General features: G+C 38.6%; 1 protein-coding gene across 2 annotated transcripts in view; it reads right to left on the reverse strand.

The window, feature by feature from the left end:
• Positions 1-18,385, reverse strand: part of TRIM9 (tripartite motif containing 9) — a 105,556-nt gene that overhangs the window by 72,814 nt on the left and 14,357 nt on the right. The gene's annotated exons all lie outside the window — the stretch shown is intronic.

The raw sequence follows: 18,385 nt of genomic DNA on the forward strand, positions 1-18,385 counted from the left end.
AGCACACTTCATGCTCTTTGGCAGTGCCTCGGACACACAAGCCCAACTGTAGAATTGATCAGAACAGGTATTCTTATGGATGGGAGGGGTGACAAATTATCATCCAAAGATAAAGACCATAAAATGTAAAAGAAATATTTACGGGCAAAGAGGAGCCTATAAGGTTCGGCTATCTTATAATCTTTAAAAAAGGAAATTGTCAGTTTAATCAGCTACCATCTCTAAAGATAGATGAATGGCCAACCTGAATTTTAAAAATTCATTATTTCAAAATTTGGTAGTTGAAATCCAGAGACAATCACGGAATTTATTAATCTTTCTCTAGAAATGATTTTGACATCACTCTGAGGGTATGATTTATGACTCACACAGAAGAGAAAGAATTGAATCTTACTTATACTCATTTGGTTTGTTACTGTGAAGCCACAGTAAGTTATTTCATTAAGTTTAAATGCCATCAATTGTAAGAAGCACCATTATTTTATGTTCTGATAAGAAAGAAAAGAATTGCCAATTAAACTAAGTAACAATATTTTCTTATCACATTGCTTGTAAAATGTATTCTCTTTGTAGAGATGATAAAAGGTGAAAAATAAGATATGGTAGGCAGAATAATGGCCCCCAAACATGTCCACATCTGGATCCCTAGAATGCATGAATATGTTAGGTTACGTGGCAAAAGGAAATTAAGGCTGCAGATGGACTTAGGTTGCTAATCAGCAGATGGGGAGTTTATCCTGGATCACAATCACAATGTAATCACAAGGGTCCTTAAAACGGAAGATGGGCAGAAATGTCAGAGGGAGCTGTGATTACAGAAGAATGGTTAGAAAGAAGCAATGTTGGGGCGCCTGGGTGGCACAGCGGTTGAGCGTCTGCCTTCGGCTCAGGGCGTGATCCCGGCGTTGTGGGATCGAGCCCCACATCAGGCTCCTCCGCTATGAGCCTGTTTCTTCCTCTCCCACTCCCCCTGCTTGTGTTCCCTCTCTCGCTGGCTGTCTCTCTCTCTGTCAAATAAATAAATAAAATCTTTAAAAATAAAAAATAAATAAAAAAATAAAAAAAAAAAGAAGCAATGTTGGTAGCTTTGAAGATGGAGGAAGGGGCTATGAGTCAAGAAATGTGCGTGGCCTTTAGAAACTAGCAAAGGGAAGGAAATGGATTTTCCCCTATAGCCTTCAGAAAGGAATGCAGCCTTGCTGCCGCCTCGATTTCAGCCCAGAGAGACCTGTAAACAGACTTCTAACCTAGAGAACTATAAAAGATAACACCTTTGTGTTGGTTCAAGCTACTAAGTTTGTATAATTTGTTATGGCAGGGCTAGAAATACAATGTACATGTTAGAATCAATGAATACAATACAACTTGTACAAATTTGAAATTGTAATATTTAACTTTTACTAGATACACAAATTCTTGAGAATTCAACTATTATTCATAAATAAATGGTTTTAGACAATCCTGAAGAGCTTAATTATGGCACTCCTCTGCCTTAGGGGATAACTTTCATGAGTATGCATAAATTATACATTAGAATGTATAAATTTAAATTGTATGTCCAAAATCCACCTCACTACTCGATAGTCCTTTCATGTCTGTGATGTTTTGTTCACTTCTATTTATCGCACAAATGGAAAAGCAAATCTTTACAATGGGACAAAAATTATGCTTATTAGTCCTTCTTCCAGCTAAGAGGTTAGAAGATTCCAGAAGTATTAAAACCTCTCTAATCAGATATTAGTTTTATAGTTAGTGAATCTTTATCATGAAATGGACTGAAAAACATCAATTGGCATTTTTTAGGTTTTAATATTTTAAAAATATCAAATTCTTTGTTAGCCTTCGGTCCAGCATGAAATACATTACTTCTATACAAGGGCATAGTTTGCAACCATACTACCCAAATCCAAGGCTGAAACTCTAATAACAAAACAATAAACAAACTCACCATGAAATAATTCCCAACACCAGACATGCCACACTCTCGATGCCAGGTCTCATAATCTCACACATAAAACTTTGACATTAAACAAACGAGTCCACCATTTTTCAGGCAGTTTGGAAATGTCACCTCACATGTGCGCAGCAAGCTATCCATCAGAGAGCAAAGCACTCTGAATACAAAACAGGTGACCCAGGCAGTTTGTTTAGATCAACAGCTCAGCAAACCACCAAAAAAGGCTATTGCAGTATTTTGCTTTTTTATGCCATTATCTTTCTTTCCAGGTTGGCAATTCCAGGATCTTAATTGCAACTGGTCCAAGATCTTGATTTTTCTGGCAACCAGTTATTTTCTCTTCCTGTCTTTGTTTCCTCTATCATTGCCGTCTTGTCATATGGAATACAATTTGCCCAAGCTTTTCCCTTACCTCCTTCAAACCAAAGGTCAGTGTGTCTAACTTCTGGAATCAAGAAGCAAATATTTATGAAGGTGGAATAGAGATTCAAGGCAATATCTCGTACCTGTTAATATTCATCTGGCATGGCATGGCTTAGCTTCTGCCTATCAGATAGGAGAATGAATAATGAACCCGTCTCCCATTCATTAACACGACCATTCTGGAGCCTTTTACTTTCTGGAGCATTTGGGTAGCCAGCATAAGGTCTCAGGCATATTCTATCTGCATCACCACTGATGCCATACTCTAAAAACCCATCACCCTTTGGTAGAAATTGCTGCTCACACTTTCAGTGGGAAGCAAATTACTTGGGTGGCCATGACAGCAATTACTTAGCTAATGAATTGTCCTAATACTGCCTAATTATCAGGAGTGCTGCTCTTTTTACAGAATTAAAATGTTTCTGTCTTCTAAAATAACCCAAAGAAATTTACAAATGTTTACAAATTAAATATTCCTTTAGTTATCTTCAATGATGATGATTATAATGAAAGTCATATTATTTCCTCTTATGGATGAAAGGATTTGTTTTCTGGAAGTCATCACAATTAATATTATTAAAAAGAGCTCCCTTCTATAGTAACACTGGATCTGCTATAATAAAACACTCAATTTAAAAGACCGCTTTGTTATTTTTGAGATTTTTTTCTTAGATTCTTTTTTCACCTTTAAAACCTGCTTACTTACTGTTTGACACACTAAAAATGTAACATCCATAAGCAGAGTAGCATTGCACATCGGCAGTTTTCAGAAGGTACAAAAATCATGCTTTATTTTTGTTATAAAATCAAAATCATGATCTTTTAATCTGATTTATTCATCTTTCTTCTAATAGTGTACTCTATTGACTTAAAAAATAGGCCACGCTTACAAAATTTCTAAGTTAAAAAATTCTTTTGAGACTAAAACATTTGTATAAGAGTAAAAATTCTCTCTGGAATTCAAGTGAGGAAGAAGAGGTGAGTAGAAATGATGCCTGAGGAGCCAACTGATACCCACGTTCATTTACTAAAGATCAATTAAAGATAATTTACTCAAAGGAGAGAACTTTGGGCTCTGATGCCAAACTGATTTACTATGATTTTAAATTAAATTTTAACAACCTTGATTATTTACTTTCTAAGTCTACAACTTATTGAAGGTAACACTTTTATAAAAAGATTACAGAAGAGACAGCAGCTGAGAGTCTGTCAGTAAAGAGACTGAAAAACAAGTGAAAAAAAAAAAAAAACCCCAAAACAGTCTCCTGGTAATCCGGGGGCCTTGGCTAGCACAGTAGCCTGAGTATGTCCCAGCATTACAGCACAACACAGTCATGCACTGGAGCACAGAGCTCAGACCAGAATCTAGCCTGGACATAACTTCTTAATACCTGAGTGCCCCTAAGTGAATATGCAGGGGCTGGGAGCCTGGCACCCACGGAAGGGAAAGAGTTATTTCTGCCTTGCCTACTCCTTCAATATAAGGAAGAATTCTCAGGTGATCATTTGCATTTTTCTTCAGAAACTGTAGGAATAAACAAGGATTCAGGAACCCTTGGGCTGACTACACAATTCTCCACATTCTCTAGGGCAGGTCAGAATATATCGGTAAAAGAGGAACTGATGAAGTGGAGGCTTAGTCGACCAGGCCTAGGACCAGCCCAGTATCAGCACAAATCCCCACCTCCGCCCCATGGTGGTTCTTGGGAAATCAACTCTTTCCTCCAAGGAGAAAAACAGCAGAGCATAGAAGATCAGAGAGCAGAGGAAGGGCAGGGATTTTTCATTTTCCCTAAACACCACTTCTACAACTTTGCCTCATGTTACCATGGTTACCACAGGACTTTTGAATTAATTTCTACAGAAACAGCAATTGCGGCATAGCACAGCATAGCAGTTACCCAGGTGCCCTCCTTATTAATAGAAAATACAGGCTATCTGTTAAAAATACACATGATGTATTTTTTTTAAGATTTATTTATTTATCCCAGAGAGAGAGAAAGAGAAAGAGAGACAGACAGAGCATGAGTGGGGGGAGGGGAAGAGGAAAAGAATCTTCAAGCAGACTCCCTGCTGAGCACAGAGCCAGTGGGCTGAGATCCTGACCCATGAGATCATGACCTGAGCAAAAACCAAGAGTCAGACACTTAACCGACTGAGCCACCCAGGCACCCCACACGATGTATTTTTCAACATTTACTTCTAATTTTGTTCACCAATATTCAAATTGGAAGCATAGAATCGGGGGTACAATGAACAGAATGGGAAAAAAATACAGCCCTGTTCCTTTACTATGGCTTTCAACATCTAAACCCCCAATGTAGCGTCTGCAGAATAGCAGTTACTAGCAAGGCCATAAAACCAGGTTCCAAATAACATATTAAGCAGAAAACATGAAATAAATTTTGTAAAATAAATGTTTTATCATAACTTGAAGATTTTTATGGACCTTTCATTAAAACATAATTCCATCAAAGCAGAATAGACAGAAGAATCACTTCCTCCTGCCTAGAACACAACAGAATTTGTGATGGGTTTTCTACCTTTCTGTTTCTTCCTCCTGTAAGTCAAACTGCACTTGGCTATGAAGATAATATTTCAGAAACAGTTTCATCATATTATTTATCTATCAAGAATCTAAATATTATTATTTTGTTTGGTCACTTCTCACTCCCTTAGACTACTCTTTGAAGTCCTATATTGGCCCATCTTCCTGTTAATATGTAGTTGACCTCTTTACCCCTCAGTACTCTGAGGTCAACATCATAGCATTCTCTGCCTATATCGTACTTTTCCTATTTTTATAGAACCATACAGTATGTGTTCTTTTGTGTCAACTGCTTTTACTCAACATAAAGTTTTTAATTCATTCATATGAATCATGAGTTCATTCCTTTGTATTCCTGAGTAGCATTCCATTATATAGATTTTCCAAAACTTGTCTATCCATGGTCCCATTTATAGACATTTGGGTTGTTTACAGTCTTAAGCTATTATGAGTACAACTGCCATGAACATTCTTGTACAAGACTTTTGTGGACATGTTTCTCTCGGGTAAGTATCTAAGAGTAGTACTATTGATTTATAGCACAGATAAATGTTTAACTTAACAAGAAATCACCAGTTTTCCAAAAGTCATTGTATTCCTTCACCAGCAATATATTCAAATTCTAGTTGCTTCATATTGTTGCTAATATTTGGTAATGTCAGTCTTTTTAATTAAATAAAAAATTATGTAAATGTGATAAAAAATTTAATGTATAATATAAAATGGTATCTTATTGTGGTTTTAATTCACATTTGCTTGATGTTTAATGATGTTGAATACCTTCCATGTGCTTAATTGCCATTCCTATTTCTTTTGTAAAGTGTCTGCTCAAATATTATCATTTTTATTTGACTATAGTTGACACACAATGTTAGTTTCAGGTGTACAACTTAGTGATTTAACAAGTTTGTACATTATGCTGTGTTCACCACAAGTGTACCTACCATCTATCCCGTTACAATGCCATTACAATGTCATTGGCTGTATTTGTTATGCCATGATTTTGTTACTGTGAATTTTTCCTTCCATAACTGGAAATCTATATCTCCCTCAAGCCTTGTCATTTTTAAATTAGATTGTTTGTTTTTTATTACAGTAATATATATGCCAGATTCAAGTTCTTTGACACATATTTTATTTTTTCCTAGTCTGTGTCTTGGTGTCTTTTGATTTGTAAGAATTTCAAAATTTTGATGGAGTTAATTTATATAGTTTTTCCTTTATGGTTAACAATTGTTGTGTCCTCTCTAAGAAATTTTGCTCTTTCCAAACTGAATATACATTCTCCTATGTCATCTTGCAGCTTTATGATTCTAATGTATACTCTCAGGCCTATGATTCAATTCAAAATATTGTTCTTATATAGATTGATATAAGACTTGAGGTTTGCATTTTTTTTTAAAGATTTTATTTATTTATTTGACAGAGACAGTGAGAGAGGGAACACAAGCAAGGGGAGTGTGAGAGGGAGAAGCAGGGCTCCAACCGAGCAGGGAGCCTAATGTGGGGCTCGATCTCAGGCCCCAAAATCATGACCTGAGCCGAAGGCAGACACTTAACGTCTGAGCCACCCATGCACCCCTGCATTATTTTCATCTATCTATCTATCTATCTATCTATCTATCTATCTATCTATCTATTTATCTATCTATCTATCTTTGCATACAGTAGCCAGGTGCTTTAGCATCATTTACCCTACTTAGGTTTCTGTTAGTCTTTTCGGATCCATGCATTGAAATGACTCTTCGAATTTGGGAAATTCACAGGCATCATCTCTCCAAATATTTCTTCTGTCCCATTCCCCTTCTCCACTATTCTATTATATGTTAGGCCATGTAATATTATCCCACAAATTTTGCACCCTCTGTTTTGGATGTTTGTTTGTTTGTTTGCTTTCCCTTATTTTTCCTTTTAGTGTTTTAGTTCAGATGATTACTTCTTCAAGTTCACTGATTCCTTCTTCTGCTATGTCCAGTCTGTTATTAAGCCCAATTGATAAATCCTTCATGTATGATAACAGTGTTTTCCATTTCCAATATTTATATATTTTTTATGGTTTCCCTCTCTCTGATGAAAATACTCATCTGTTTGTGTATCTTATCCAACTTTTCTACTAAATCTTGTAATATGCTTGTCATACTTATTTTTAAATCCCTGATGTGTTAGTATCTGTGCCATCTTTGTGTCTGCTATGTTAACTGCTTCCTGTCTTGACCATGGTCATGTTTTCTTGATTCTTCATATGTCTCACCATTTTTGTTTGTATGCCAGAGATTACATTAAAAAAAACAATAGAAGTGCCAGCTTTGCTAATGGTGGAATAGCTTTTGTTGAAATAACCCTTGTACAAGTATCAGTTATAAACCATAGGAAAAATATGTATTTAAAAAGTATTTGAGGGGCGCCTGGGTAGCTCAGTCGGTTGAGCATCCAACTCTGGATTTCGGCTCAGGTCATGATCTCAGGATCCTGAGATTGAGCCCCTCATCAGGCTCCATGCTCACCATGGAGGTTGCTTGAGATTCTCCTTCTCCCTCTGCCCCTTCCCCTGCTCATGCACACACACACTCTCTCTCTAAATAAATAAAATTTAAAGAAAAGAAAAGAAAAGAAAGTATTTGAAGGCATTGGAGAGCAACCAAAACCAGGCACAAACCATTCCTTATTCACTATCTCCTTTCAATTGCTCTCTATCTCATTTTACTATTTTATTTTATTCTTAACACTTGCCCTTATTTGAAAACATATTATTTATTTGAGTTTGTGTTATGTCTCTTTCTTCCAACAGAATATAAGCCTCATGACAGCAGAGATATTCTTGTTTATTGCTGTGTCTCCAATTCCTAAAAGTTACTGACAATGGTAGGTGTTCAATACTTGCTGAATAAATAAATTAAAGTTTGAGTGGTAATCAAAATTCATTGTATATCAAAATCACCTAGAGGGCTTGTTAAAACACAGATTGCTGGGCCCCACTCCCAGAATTTCTGAAGCATAAGTCTGCAGTGACACCCAAGAATTTGCATTTTTAACAAGTTTCCAGCAGATGGTCTAAAGACGATACCTTGAGAGCTGGACTAGTATTTACTGAGTGTCACCTAATTTTTTAACATTATGCTAGGATCATGAGGATTAAGGAGAAGTAAACGCAGGGTTCTGGCCCCCAAAAAACACAATTCTAGTTTTAAAAAATAGAGTTTTAAGGTGTCTGGGTGGATCAGTCAGTTAAGCATCCAACTCTTGATCTCAGCTCAGATCTTGATCTTAAGTGCTGAGTTCAAGCCCTGCATTGGGTTCCACACTGGATGTGGAGCCTACTTAGACAAATAAAAAAAAATAAAGAGAGTTTATGTGTATTTGTGTGTGTGCACATGCAAGCATGCATGCGCACATGTACATAGAATAAAGTCAATCAATCTATGTGAGATGTCAAATAGGCAGCATAAGTGGTAAGATCAATAAAATCTCACAAGAGGAAGGTACAATAAGAATAAATACCATGTAATATTTATTAAGAGCTTCCTGTGTGCCTATAATGGGCCTAGTATTTTACATGAAAATATTAGTTAAGTCTCATAACAACCTTATATGTATTATGATTAATCCCCATTTTACAGATGACAAAAATGAGGTTCAGAAAAGTTAAGGAACTTCTTGAGAATTTTAACCTTAGTTTGCATATCTTGAAACCTAAGCAGTTAGCCAGTCACTGTTTTACCACCATGGGTGGGCTGTGAGTTGAGAAGAAAAGGAAGGATGGGAAGTTGGGTAGAATTAGAAGAGGAGGAATTATAAGAAGCTAGCCTGTGATGGAGCCAAGGCTTAGTCCAGGGTTCCTGGCATTCTACAACACCTGTTTATTCTACTGCCATGCTTCCATACCTCTTCTGATAAGCTCTTACAGGAGTTGTTGGGTGCTTAGCAATGATTTTGTTAAAAGAAGCACTGTTTAACATTTTTGAGTGAGGGCTGGGATGGTATGAAGTTAACAACATGATAAATTAAAAAAACAGTGTCTTGGAATCTTAATTCAGATTCACACTAAACTAGTGTGTGGTGCCCCATTAGCAGACGATTTCAGTAGTCTAGATGGGAGGATGTAGGGGGCTGAGGTAAAGATTTTAGTAATAAAGGAAGAGTTGAATGTAAGAACTGATAGGTTTAAAAATGGAATCCATATGAGAAAGGGAAATATCCAAGTATTTGGAGGATTTAGGCCTGGATAATCAGGAAAGTGTCAGTCTTAGGAACAGAGAAAGGTTGAGTCAGAAATGCCTTTACAGCGTTCATCTGTCTCAGTCTAGACCAATGGTTCTCAACTGGGGGTGATTTTTGGCTCCCACAGGCCCATTTGGCAATACCTGGAGGCATTTTTGGTTGTCACAGCTTGGGGATAGGTGGTGAGACAGATACACTATTGGCATCTAGACAATGGAGGTCAGGAATGCTGTCAACGTCCTACAGTGCAAAGGACATACACCTCCCAACAAAGGATCACCTAGCCCAAAATGTCAATAGTGCTGAGACTGAGAAACTCTGCTCTAGACTACAGGGACACATTGTAAACCTGAGGCCCTGAGGCAAGTCAGACAAGGTAAGGAGATGTGTTTAGTTTGTTCTACCGTGCTGTTGTTTTTAATTTAAATCAGCGTCTATAACCAGGAGAGTTCACATTAAAATGATCCAGATGGCAGGCTTCTCTTGGAAGATCTGCCAACTCTGGTTCCAAATTTCTCCTGGGTGACATCTGACTGTAACTGAGTGCGCCTTCCTCGGTTTGCCAGCCTCGTGACTCCCATGTTCTCTCTTATCATTGAGATCACACGCAGACACCATTTGTCTTTGTGTTTGTGCTCTTCTTTTCCTCATGGTGCAACGATAGAATCGATCCTTATTACTTGCAGATTCCACATTGGTAAATTTTCCTACTTCCTAAAATTTATTTGTAACTTGAAAATCAATATTCACAGTACTTTCCTGGTCATTCATGGACAGAGCAGTGAAAAAATCTGAGTTGTCCAATGCACACATCCTAGCTGAGGAAGATGCTCTGCCTTCTTCTGTTAACTCTCATACTACAAACAACTGTCCTTTTCATGTACATTTAGTGCTGTTTTTTGCATTTCTGTGCTTTGTTGGTGATCTTGCTATTTAAAATGACCCCCAAGTGTTGTGTTTAAATCCTGTCTGATGCTCCTAAGTAAAAGAAGGCTGTGGTGTGCCTTATGGAGAAAATGCATGTGTTAGATAAGCTTTGTTCAGGTATGAGTTATAGTGCTGTTGGCCATGAATTCAATGATAATCAATTAACAATATGTATTAAACAAGGAATCTATACATAGAAAAGCACATAAGACAAGGTTACATATTGATCAGCTGCCAAAAATGTGACTAGAACTCATAGGAACCTAACCCTAAATTTCCAGAGCAGCAATGGTTCAATATTCACTAATTCAATGTTCTTGGTGACTTTATACAACATAAATACCTTGACTAATGAGAATAAACTGTATGCCTTTTTCAAAAGTGGACAAACCAAAGGTAGACTAAAGGTCACATGTTACTTGAAAAATGGGACAGTATTTTTCTTTCTGAAAGTGAAGGCTATCACTGTCCTGAACTAAATATGAAAACTTTGCCTGTATCATCGGGTCCCTGTAGGCATGTGACTCATAATCCTAGGTGCTTTTTTTTTTTTTTTTTTGAGATGAAAGATATCTAGAAACAGGATAGAAAATGATGAGTTAGAGATTCAGACAATAAGAACCATCATATAAGGTAATGTAAATAATCTTAGGAAAAATAATACATTTACACTTTGGGGCTGATGCAGGAGATGGAATAAGAGTCACATTGCTTAAGAAAGTGATGGCAAGTAGATATCATCTTTTAAAAAATTTTTTTAAAGATTTTACTTATTTATTTGAGAGAGAGTGTGTGCTCATGCAAGTGGGAGAAGAGCAAAGGGACAGGGAGAGAATCTCAAGCAGATGCCGCACTCAGCGCAGAGCCCCACACAGGTCTCAATCTCATGACCCTGAGATTAGGACCTGAGCCAAAACCAAGAGTTTGTTGCCTAACTGGCTGAGCCACCTAGGTGCCCCAAGTAGATACCATCCTAAATGTCAATTCTGATCGGTTGGTATTTGTCTTTCAGTGTGTTGTGTTAAGAATTCTGAGCTGCATTTGGGTCACACTTGGACTCACTGGGAAAAGTGCCATGACTGATGATGGTTGCCATGGGCCCAGAATAGAGAAGTGGCAAGGTGCTGTGTATTTGCCAAGCCTGGTCTCAGCAATGTGAAGAAGCACCATGAAGGAGCGGCATAGGGACAAGAGAAGCAGAATGCACAGAAGGGAAATTTTCCCTTCTTCCCAGTTTTGCTCTGGGATGCCCATGCTATGGGCAGTGAAAAAGCACACATGGCAAGACCAGTCAGGCCTAGCCTTTAAGGCAATATGCCTGGGCCTTCAGGTGGTTCTGAAAATATTCTCAATTCTTTCTAGAACATCTCAGGAAATTTCTTTCCCCTTCTTCATAGGGAGACTTAACTCTCCTGAAATAGTAGTCTTAATACTTTATTCTATTTTGTTATATGAGAAAGAAAAATGAAGGAGGTAAAACAATTAGGCTTCTATGAAGTATGGTATGGTATGTTTGACCCACATTCAGTCTTCCAAGGAAAGTTCCTTAATTTCTGAAATAAAGGAACTATTCTTTAACATTTTCTATATTCTTGCCATAGAATCAGTTTTGGATGAATAGATTGTATTCCCATATCTAAATAAGGATTTAAAAAAATAAGACAGCTGCCACAAAACATAGGAGGAATTCAATTTTTAGTGAACATGCTTTTTTCAAAAAGGACTTATAAATAAGCAACGAGGTTTTTCCATTGAGATAATAGAAAGGAAAATGAAGCCTTACCTCTGGAAACTTTTAAAAATTCATATTTAATATGAAATCAGAATTACTTTTTTGAGGTAACTGAAGCTTCAATTTATTTTTTTTCTTACAGACTATTTGAATAGCTCTTACTTTCATTTAAGAAAGAATTGTTCACTTTTGAAAATGCATTTGCATTAACACTGTTTGTTCTTAAAAAAAAAAACAACCCTCCTCCCCAAATTGCTTTACAATATTTCTCAGTGAAGTTATGAAACAAGCACAAAATCTGATAAGAGACTTGATAAAGAGCAATGCACAGTGCAGGAGAAACTCTACATTGAGGAAAAATTACACAAAAAAAACAGAGGGGGCAAATCTTTTCTAATTAGTACTTTTGGCCCACAGGGAATAGCAGTTTATTTTATTTAGGATTAAGGCTTTTTTTTTTTTTTTTTTTTTTTAGTATTTGTGAATTTAAAAAAAAGAGATCTAAAACATAAGAAAAAGGCAGACAACTCAATGAAAAAGTGGGCAAATTACTTAGACTCCACATGAAAGAGGATATTCAAAGGACCAGAAAACAGGAAAGTGAGCACACGACCACTGGTTACCCCACTCTGTGGCACGGCCATATACCCACCAGGATAGCTAACATGAAAACAATTCAGAGTGAATGCTGTGACCCTGAGGGTTCCTACGGGGGATGTATTACGACACCACCGTTTGGTAACACCGTGTGGCGGCATGTACTAGGCTGAGCTGGTACACACTCCGGGACCCAGCAGTCTCCCTCCCAGAGGACAGCCCCCAAAACTGCTTACGCTGGTGCGCCAAAGACATGCTCTACAATGTGTACAGCTGCCCCACTCGTCCAAAACCTGGAAACTGCCCAAATGCCCGCCAATGGTGGAATGGATACATTGTGGAGTATCCCATAAATAAAATACTATAAAACAATGAGAAGGAATGATCTAAAACTACATACAACAGTGCGAATGAATCCAACAAACGTACAGATGAGCAAAAGACACCATGCTGTGGTGCATGCTGTCTCCGTACCTTCATGGAAAACACAAACCTAGACACAATTAACATGCTGTTTACTGGATACCCTGGGCAGGAATGGGTGGGGCTGTTGGATGACAGGGAGCATGGAGAGGGTCTGGGGGGGGGGCTGATAATATTGTTTCTTGATTTTTGCTAATTACACAGGTGTGAGCAGTTTGTGAAAATTCACTGAGTTGTATATTAATAATTTCTACACTAAAAATTTCTGTAACATCTTTTTTCTTTTTTTCTTTTTTTTTTGCAGCTGCAGGCTTAAATAATTTTAGAAAACTTGCAATCTGGCACTTCCTCCAGTCTGACATAAAGCAAAAGAACTAACAGTAAGTGGTGGGTGTGTCGGAGCTGGCTTGTTCTGACTCTTCTCAACTTCAAGGTCAGTGCCCTCGTGTCAGGGTAGCTGGAAGTCAGCCATGGCAAATGCTGCAGATCAAGGGTTTGCATATTTACCAACACACCACTGAATCACAGCAATGATAATGATGACAAGAAACCAACTGTCTACTTCTTCTGCATAAATAATAATCACTTGAAATAGAAGGAATTCGGAACATACCTTACTCCCTCTAGAAGTCTGGCACCAAACTGGCTCTTCCCCTGAGACAAGGAACTCTAGGCCAGGTTCATATCCACACTTAATCTTCAAAATCCCCATGATAGGGGCATGAGAAGGCGAAAGCGTAGTTACCCATTTTGTTTCCATCTTTGACCTCTCTCAATTAAATCTTATTTCTCATTTCAGGAAGTAAATAGTCAAAAACAGCTTGTTCATTCCTTCTTGACCACCCTCCTCCACCCCATGCTTTTCTGCCTCTGCAAGGAAGTGACAGTGAGTATCATCTGTAGACAGGGGTCATTACAGGTCCGCCAGTGGGCTGTGCCACCTGGGATGGAGAAGCAGAAGCCAGAGCTGGGCAGCATGTGTTTGCCGCTCCGTACTCAGCTGCCCCTGCCTGTTCCACCTGCGCTGTCAGCCCCTTCCTCGTGGCTCTGGAGCCCCGGTGCACCAAGGCCAGGGTAAAATGAGGGGGATGGAAGATGCTGCTGCTATCTGGTCCATCTTCCTTTGATTTCCAAATGTTGAAACCCCGACTGAGAAACTTGAAACAGGAGGAAAATTAAAGTGTCTCTTCACAAAGGCACAAACAGCAGGTAGCAGACAGTTTTATTCAAGAAACTCTTCTCAGGAACTGAGCCAGAGAAACATCAATAAATGTAGATCCCAATTAAATTTGCCCCTGACAGGGACCCTAGCTCTCATCTAATTCTACACCCTTATCCTATACACAAGAAGCTGGAGGTCCAGGGAGTCAAGTGGGTTGCCCAAAAGGTAGATACAGGATCAAAACAGAGGTCCCTAGCTCCGTGTCTCCTGTTTTTTCTATTCTATGGGGCCACCAGCATTCTCAATTTCTTGATGGACTCCTACCCCACTCTTCATATTAATGTTTCTGAAATTAGGATGTACCTTACAATTCTTTTTAAAATTCTTTTTTTTTTTTTTTTTTCAAGAAAACAATTTAAGAGGCTGTTACTAACTTGTTGGTGTCCTGGAATCTAGTCATCGTGGCTTTACCATAGATACTTGGTTTGAAAAATATAGACCAGATTTCTTTATATTGAAAATGTCTTAGTGCATTTAAAATACAGTTTGACTTACATGAAGTTTTTAGGAACACATGCCCATTTGGGGCTGCATTTCAGAAGAAACTTGTTGCCTATCAATCTTTTTTTTTTTCCATTTTTTCTGCCTTCCTGCAAGTCACTGCCCAAATTCCTTGCAAATATCCAGAGGTAAGTGAAAGTCAAGAAGCCTCCGAGTAGGCCCTGGGCAAAAGACCAAATGGCAAATGTGGAAGGCTGACCTGCCTTAACTCTCAAGACTTTGCTGGGAGGAATCTGGTCTGTCTCAGTTTCTCATTGCTCTTGGCCAACTTCTGACTAAACTAATGGGGCAGTTAATTTTATGCATTGACTTGATTGGGCCACGGGTTGCCCAGGTATTTGGCTACATATTATTTTTGAGTGTCTGTGAAGATGTTTCTGGATGAGACTAGCATTTGAATTGGCAGACTGAGTAAAGCCGATTGCCCTTCCCAGTGTGCCTGGCATCATCCAGTGTATTATGGGCCTGAAAAGAACAAAAAGTGGAAGAAGGGAGAATTTGTTCTCTATAACTGACTGTTGACCCGGGACATTGGTCTTTTGCTGCCCTTGAGTTGGAAATTCCACCATCAGCTCCCCTGGTTCTCAGTCCTTCAGACTCAGGCTGAACTACACCACTAACGTGCCTCTGTCTCTAATTTGCAGATGAAAGACCATGGGACTTTTCAGCCTCCAACTTCATGAACCAATTCCTTATAATAAATCATATATATAAGTAACATGTTATATTTTATAATTATAAATTATAATATAAACTGTATCTATATCTATAATTTCAAGTCTCATTTCATAGGTAACAATAGCTCACATTAATCATGCACTTGTTCTGCCTGGTGTGTTCCAACGGCTTTGTATCTACCATACCTGTCATCCTCACAATGACCGGCTCGATTTAAAAAAAAAACAAACTTTTTTTAATTCCAGTATAATTAACATACAGTGTTACATTAGTTTCAGGTATAAACTAATGATTCAACAACTCTATATGGTCTGATTATTATCTCTACTTTACAGATGAGAAAACTGAGGCACAAAGAGGTGAAGTAACTTACCCAAGTTCACACAGCTAAGCAGTGGAAAAGCCAGGGGTTAAACATAGGCAGTCTGTTTTAAGGCCTGTGTTCTCAGCCCTTCGTTGTGTGGTCTGGATAATAGTGGACCCAGGAACAGACCCCAACTCCTTGGGCCCCCATACCAGTGAGCTGCACAATACCATGCAAGCAGTCTACACGCAATACAGCTTTATCACAAAAAGCCCTCTTCAGCCGGGCTCCAGTCCTTTGGCCCTCATTCTCATTTTAGCACTTGCTACAAAATGGCTTAACCAGAGACTAGTTTTTGCATTTCTGTCATGCACGTTCTATTTCCTGTTTCTCTTGACTATTTTATTATTTGTACAAGAATTCTTGCTGTGCGTCTTCAAATCTCCTAGCTTACACACAGAGTCAAAATGCATGTCATCAGTGGCCCTCAGCCAGCCAGGCACTGTTGTGGCTACCTCACATTGGCAGGCACAATTGACTACTTTTAGGAGCAGGGAGGAAGGAGTCCCATGTCTCCTACAGTAAGACAGGTATTTTAAGCTTGGAGGTAAGCTGTTCAGGGTCTGTCAGACTTAAGTTTTGGCCCTCGGTCTCAGCTGCAATATGCATAAAGCCCTCCTGACACGGTTCTAATGATCTTTGCTATTAAATCAAAGAAATAGTTCATGGTGGAAAAGACGCTGATATGAAATCACATCTCAAAGCACGGTTCACACAGCAAATCCTGTTCTAGCACCAGCTGTTCCATGACCTTGGTTTTAACACATTATGAGAACAAGTTCTTCTTAGAGGTGCTTGAGAATTGACAAGGTCACACGCCATTATCTGTGTAACCATTATCCAGTCCTCTTTCTGGGCACATAAAAGTGCTTTGTCTATGTGGTCAAACTGGAAATCTCCCTGTGTGAATTTCCCCAGTTGAGCAGCTGAATAAACTTGGAGCTCAGGGCCAGCTAAACACGTGGTCTATGCTACACCACCAGTATCCTGAACTTGAATCAGTAACAGGAAGGGCCTCACTCAGCCCACACTGTGCCTTATGGCAGTTACGTGGGGAAGGAGCTCTGAACACAGATCACCTAAACCCCTGAACATGACTGGGAAGATTAAAGAACAATGGACAGGAAGGAATGTAATGGGTTTAGTGTACCACTGATAAATATGATTTAATCCCTGAAGAAAATCATGAGATAGGAACAAATACTAAATGAAGTTAATTTTCAAATCTAATTTTTATGTAATTTTTATCCCAATTTCTTCAGATATATATACTAATTAAAGAATTTCTCTAAAAACACTGGGTTAATTTTTGAGGGCTCTATCTCACAATAATAACCTTTTGTATATATAATTTTAGAACACTTAATAATTGACCATTACCTAAAAGCCATCATAACATGCAAGTTAAATAATATGTAAATGGTAAATTGATGACACTGTTTTCATGTAAGTAAATAGAAGACCTATGGAGGTAAGACTACAATGTAATTGAACCATTTGCTCCACTCAAAAGACAGTAATTGACCAGTCTCTGGCTAGCCTCCAAACTCGGTAATAATCTTCTACTAATTCATTCCTTCCCTGTTTTGCAGATGAAATTTGTAAATTATTTTTTACTTTCTGCCTTCAACGTAAGTGGAACTTCCAGGTCCAACTAAATATCTGTCATATTTCATTTTGCTGGTGGATATATGTCAATGGATTCTCTGTTCGTATTTAGCTAAATCATTTTATGGCATGTTTCAAATGAAAAGAGTTATGTGAGTGCATTTTTATACAACCCAGATGTAAATATTATAATCTTATTTTAACATTATAGGTGATGGGCCAAGTACATTACAGTAATCTATTTTTGGGGTCAGTGCCAGCTCTGAAGCTGCTAACCATGAGGTATGATTTGAGGAGCTGTCAGCACTGGGTCCTTCACTGGGAAGGAATCCAGCATGGGGAAAGCCAGCGTCAGGCTGCAGGCAGAGGGTGCACAAGCCAGATGGGCTGGGCAGACAGACTTTCCAGGAGTTGCTGGTCAAGGGTCTGGGGCTGGATGAACAGACTGGACACACAGTGGTCAAAGGAAGGCATAGAGATGACCAAACAAAGGCACATACAACAGAACCAAAGCTGGGCTTGCAGACAGGTAGGCAGAAACCAGAAGATTCAGAGGAGACCACTCTGGGAAGGGAGGGGAGGAGTAAAAGTGCCGGTGGTCCGTCAAGTTGCCAACAGAGTTGGTAAGTAGTGTGTCAGAAGGGGGAGAGGAGCAACTGGAGACTCTCTTTTGCTTCATCCTATAAACTTCTTTGGTGCTTTTGGCTAGGGCAGGAGCCAATCAGACAACCAATCCAAGGGGACAGTCATGCTGCAATGCAGCAGTTCTCCCTGTATGAGAGACAAAGCAAAGCCTATTTTCTACAAATTCTTCCCTTTACAGCTTTTATGCTGAAACTCCCACATGAGATTGATCCTTTGAGCAAAGGCACTGTCTATTGAGGGCCAATGTTAAAAAAATAATATTTATAATGAAGGAGCGTTAATTCAATAGTATAGACATATATAATTTCCCCGTAAAGAGAGAACAAGGTTAAAGTAAACTTTGATAGCTGTGGTCATGGAGTATAGAAAAAAAACTGTCATTATGGTTGTCTGGGGGCACGGAAGAGCCTCCAAAAGAGAATAGGTGTTTTAATTGAGCCTCACTGAACACACACACACACACACACACACACACACAAGCAAATGAAAATGGGTCCTTGGATGTTCAGAGTTCTTAATTTAGTTCTAAGAAATCAATGTGT

This window comes from Ursus maritimus, unplaced genomic scaffold (genome assembly GCF_017311325.1).
Source record: "Ursus maritimus isolate PB19 unplaced genomic scaffold, ASM1731132v1 scaffold_36, whole genome shotgun sequence".
NCBI lineage: Eukaryota > Metazoa > Chordata > Mammalia > Carnivora > Ursidae > Ursus > Ursus maritimus.